Source organism: Plecotus auritus, assembly GCF_963455305.1.
Source record: "Plecotus auritus genome assembly, chromosome: X".
Taxonomy (NCBI): Eukaryota; Metazoa; Chordata; class Mammalia; order Chiroptera; family Vespertilionidae; genus Plecotus; species Plecotus auritus.
Genome location: NC_137784.1, coordinates 36,700,624 through 36,706,378, shown reverse-complemented (window position 1 = coordinate 36,706,378; position 5,755 = coordinate 36,700,624).

Genomic DNA, 5,755 nt, shown 5'->3' with positions numbered 1-5,755 from the left:
CCTATATAATAAGAGAAGAATATGCAAATTAGGCCAGGACTCTGTAATGTCACAACCACTGGGCAGGGGGTGGGGGGAAGGGGGAAACGGGGCCTGCGGCCAGGATGTGAGCTTGTGGTACCTCCTCTGGAGTTGGGGAGCTAATGACCGCTGGACTCCAGTCTTCCTCCAACAGCCCTTTCCTGCAGGCATGGGGTTGCTGAGACCCAGACCAGGCCTCTGGTCACAGATCCACAGCTTCACAGAGATTGACTCTACCAGGTCTCCCAGAGGCCATGTGGCTGGGCTGCAGGGTGCCCGCTCAAGATGTGACGCAGAGAGGAGGTGTGGGAGGAAATCCAGAGAATGGGATGTGGGGTTCAAGACTCACTTCCTTTGGGCTTTGTTCTTCTTGGCCTTGGTCCTTTTCTTTCGGGCCTGGAGTGCAAGCACTGCAGGAGAAAGGGATGGATGAAGGCCAAATGTGGAAGAAAGGAGGTGACCCAGGTGAGGGTGGAGACCTAGCAGTGGCACGAGGCAAGGCCCAACTGTGGAGCCGCCTGAGGGGAGGATCCAGGCGAGCACCACAGCTTTGGCGAAGCAGCCAGCCAGGAGGCGGGCAGCCCAAGCAGTGCAGAGCGGTGCCACACAGTCCCTCTATGAGGACACCCTACACAGGCGCTGCCTTTGCCAGCAGGCTCTGGGCTACATCTGCAAATGCTACTGCAACCTATAACTTTCTGGGCAAAACTGACCCTGTGCCCCTCTGGGTACCAGGCTTGCTAGGACTGTGCTGTCACCAATGCCACAATCAAAGGCAAAAACCTGGCAAAGCGGGGTGCATTGGAGGGCTCAGGCCAGGGCAGGGGGCCTGTGGGCGGCGATCTGCCTCGCCTGCGAAGAGTGAGGTTCTGCAGTGGCCCCAAGACTCAGGTCAGCCAGTGGGAAATAAGGGGCATGCAAGGACACCCGGGTGGAGGGGTGAGGACCCACAGACCTGAGGCAGGGGTTGAAGGGCAGTGCCACCTCAGTGGAGGAGTGCTGCACTGCTGGGTACCTGACTGACTGATGCAATTCAGAGAAGCTCCTAGTGCTAACCGGGGCTCACCCAGGTGGCTTTCGCACTTCAGAGGTGGCGACTCCTGCTCCATCTTTGGCCCAAAAGAAAGCCCGCACTCGCCCTGCCCTATGGCTGTGCAAGCCTGCACAGTGAGTGTGAAGCCTACCACCTGCTCTGAGAAGGGGGGGGCAGTAAAGAATGGGAGTGGGGGGCAGGGGAGAGGAAAGAATATGGAGCATCCACGATGAAGAGGTGTTTGAGAAAGAGGCTCGGAAGCCTGACGGGAAGGTTTGTTCTGTTTGCCCGGCAACTGCCCCTTAGGAAGGGCAGAGAGCATGGCTCTGAGGGCTCCCTGTGCGCTGAGTCAAGTTCCACAGCCAAATGGAATTGGCCTCAGTTTCCTGGCCTGTAAAATGGATTAAGTATGTCCCAGTGCCTTCACTGAGCTTTGAGGGCCAATTGAGATACTATATAAAGAAAATGAGGAAAGAAATGAGAAAGAAAAGGAAGAGCAAGAAACACAAAAGAAAGATTGGAAGTAACCTGTAAGCCCATTGTCACTTAAATAGGGAATACAATCAATAGTGGTGTAATGACGGTATGATGCCAGGTGGGTACTGGAAATATCGGGGAACATTTTGTAAAGTATATGATTGTCTAACCACTATTCTGTAACTAATATAAAACCTGAAACTAATACAAAATAATATTGAATGTAAAGAAAAGAAAATAGGAGTGAAATTTTTATAAATTTCACAGTTTAAATAAAGGCTGTAAAGGAAGGAAGGAGGAGAATAAAAATAGTGTTTTTCATTTTACCACTTTATTGTCTTTTCAGTACATGAAAAAGACAGTTGTCTTTATATGGTGATTTTATACTTTTCTAAGTCATTATCTCATTTTAATTTCAGGGCAACTTAAAGACAAGATAATTATTCCCTCCACTATTCAAAAAAAGGAAATCTTGGTGTCTGGCCCAATGATTAAGTCCTCAAGCCCTTATTGTAAAGCAGGGTTAGTGAAATTTTCTGTGAAGGGTCATAGCTATACTAAGAAAAGCCTTAGGGGTGATTAGGCCTGCAGGGGAGGGCAGTTGGGGGAATCAGGCTGGCAGGGGAGTGGTTAGGGGATGATTAGGCTGGCAGGCAGAAGCGTTTGGGGGTAATGAGGCAGACAGGCAGGTGAGCGGTTAGGAGCCAGCAGGCCCAGATTTTGAGAGGGGTGTCCGACTGCCAGTTTAGGCCCGAGAGTTTGGGCCTAAACTGGCAGTCGGCCATCCCCCCAGCGGTCCCAGATTGGAGAGGGTGCAGACCAGGCTGAGGGACAGCCCCCCCCACACACACGTGCACCAATTTTGTGCACCGGAGCAACTAATATATATATATATATATATATATATATATATATATATATGTACACATATATATATATATATATATATATATATATATATATATACATATCCTATATAATAAAGAGGTAATATGCAAATTGACCACCACTCCAACACACAAGATGGCCACCCCCATGTGGACACAAGATGGCTGCCACAAGATGGCCTGCAGGGGAGGGCAGTTGTGGGTGACCAGGCCTGCAAGGGAGGGCAGTTGTGGGCAATCAGGCCAGCAGGGGAGGGCAGTTGGGAGGGACCAGGCCTGCAAGGGAGGGCAGTTAAGGTCGACCAGGCCTACAGGGGAGGGCAGTTAGGGGTGACCAGGCTTAAAGGGGAGGGCAGTTAGGGGCAATCGGGCCAGCAGGGGAGCAGTTAGGTGTCAATCAGGCTGGCAGGGGAGTGGTTAGGGGGTGATCAGGCTGGCAGGCAGAAGCGGTTGGGGTAATCAGGCAGGCAGGCAGGCGAATGGTTGGAAGCCAGCAGTCCTGGATTGTGAGAGGGGTCCCAGACTGGAGAGGGTGCAGGCTGGGCTGAGGTACACCACCCCCTCATGCAGGAATTTTGTGCACCGGGCCTCTAGTATATATATAATCATTATCAGAAACATATATACATAATTAGAACAGAATAAAAATGATATTTAAATCCATAAAGCCTGAAAACTTTCCAATTGTGGAGAAAGAAATGGACATCCAGATGTATGATACCCTAAAGACACCAAATATATTGAAGCCAGAAAGGGCTACACTGAAACACATTATAATTAAAGTGTCAAAATCAAAGTCAAAGAGAGGTCTTAGAAAGCAAGAGAAAAGAAACAAGTTACATACAAAGAAATCTTCATAATAATGTAAGCAGATTTATGAACAGAAGCTTTGAGGCCTAGTTGAAGGTGGGATAATATATTCAAAATATTGAAAGAAAAATATTGTCAATTAAGAATTGACCTAACAAACCATTTCTTCTGAAATAAGTAAGAGATAACTATTTTCTTAACAAATAAAACCTGAGGGACTTTATCATTCCTAGACTTGCATTATAAGAAACACGAAGGAACATTCTTCAACCTAAAATAAATGAAAGTTAATTAATATTATATAAACATATGAATTTGAAAAAAATCCCTAGCAATGGTAAATATATAGCCAAAGTCAGAAGCACTAATATTGAAATGGTAGTGCATAATTCACTTATATTTATAATTTGAAAGTTTTAAAATTATTAAAAATAACTATAATAGTTTGATATTGAATATACAATATGAAAGTATATAATTTTAATATCAATAATCTAAAATGTGAGATGAGGATAAGTAAAAGTCCAGCTTTTCTCTATTTTATCAAAGTTAAGTTGTTATAGGTATAAGATATTTTATATAAGCCTCAGAGTAACTTGTAGTTGATGCATAAAAGATCATAACAAAGTCAAAGCATACCTCCAAAAAATCAAGTCATCAAATCACAAAGAAAGACAGCAGGAAATGAAGCAATAAACAAATGATCTGCAAAATAACCAGAAAAAAATAATAAATTAGTAATAATAATATTTAAAATATAGCAAAGTACATTCTTAGCTAACAATAATTACTATAAACAAATTTATTAAATTCAAATGAAGGCATATAATGAATGGATAAAAATCAAGATCCAATGCATGCAGCATAAACAAGATTGACTTTAGCTTTAAGTATAAATATAGAGCAATAGTAAAAGTATGGAAAAATATATATCAAGCAACCAATAGTAACCATAAAAGCAGAGGTAATTATATTACTTTTAGACAAAAAAGACAAGATAAAAGTGGCCAAAAGAAAATAAAAGGTCATTATATGATTATTAAAAGGTCAACATATCAAGAGGATATAAATTTTATAAATAATTATGCACCAAATATCAAAACATGTATATGCAAAACATGTATTAACAAAAGTAATAATAAAATAAACAGCAATTGGGGATTTTAATGCTTTTTTCTCAATAATGGAAAGAGCATCCTGAAAGATAATCAATAAGGAGAGAGAAAATTTGAACAATACTATAATAAATGTAACTAAAATAAATATATAAATATTCCATCCAGGAATAGCACAGTACACATTCCTCTGAAGGACACATGGGATATTAATAGGATAAACTATAAATTAGGCCACAAAAAAAGTCTCAACAAATTCAGAAAGGTAGAAATTATAGCAAGCATCTTTTCTGACCACAATGATATAAATCTAGAAATAAAGGGGTGATATTTTTTAAAATTATAAACACATAGAAATTAAATAATAAATATGTGAGAAAAAATGAATCAAAGAAGAAATCAAAGGAGAAATACAAAATACAGTGACACTAAAAAAATAGAAAACAAACTTCTAAAATTATAGAAGGTAGTAAAATCAATGCTAAGAGAAAATACATATAGTGATAAATGTCTACATTAAGAAAAAAGGAGGAACTCAGCATAAAAGAAATATAAAAAAATCAAACAAAACCCAAGATGAGGAGAAACAAGCTAATAATAAAGATTGCATCAAAAGTAAAGAAAATGGAGAACAGGAAAACAACATAAAATATTAACAACATTAATAATTGAGTATTTGAAAAGATAAACAAAATTGACAAGAATTTGCCTCAACTAACTAAGCACAAATAGGGAAGACCCAAATAAACAAAATCGTAACTGAAGCAGCATATAACACGTGCCACAGAAATACAAAGGATCACAAGAGAATAGTATGAATACCTATACTCCCCAAAATTGTACAAACTAAAAAAAGTGGGTAGATTCTTAGAAATATAAAACCGACCCAGATGAAATAATAAAGAAATAGAAAATATAAACAGACTTACTAGTATAAGTATGGATTTTGAGTCAATAATGAAAAAAATCTTTCTATATTACACTATCAGAATGATGGATAAAAATCATATCAATTGATGCAGAAAATCATTTGAGAAAATTTAGTATCCATTTATTATAAAAATTCTCAACAAGGTAGGTATAGAGGAAACATACCTTAACATTATAAAGTTAGTATATCACAAGCACACAGCTAAAGTAATACTCAACAGTGAAAATAAAACACTTTTTCTTCAAATATCAGAAACAAGACAAGGATGCCCACTCTTCCTACTGTTATTCAACATAGTACAGACTTAAAGTCCTAACCAGAGAAATTAGAAAAGTAAAATAAATAATAAAAAAAAACAACAACCAGGGAGCTGCCCCTGTGGAGCCTGTGAGTGAGCCCCATCATCTCTGCTCTCCTGGGAGGGTGGACTGTCCTGAGAAGGCAGGGAGGGAGGGGAACACTTGACCTGTGGCAGGGGGGC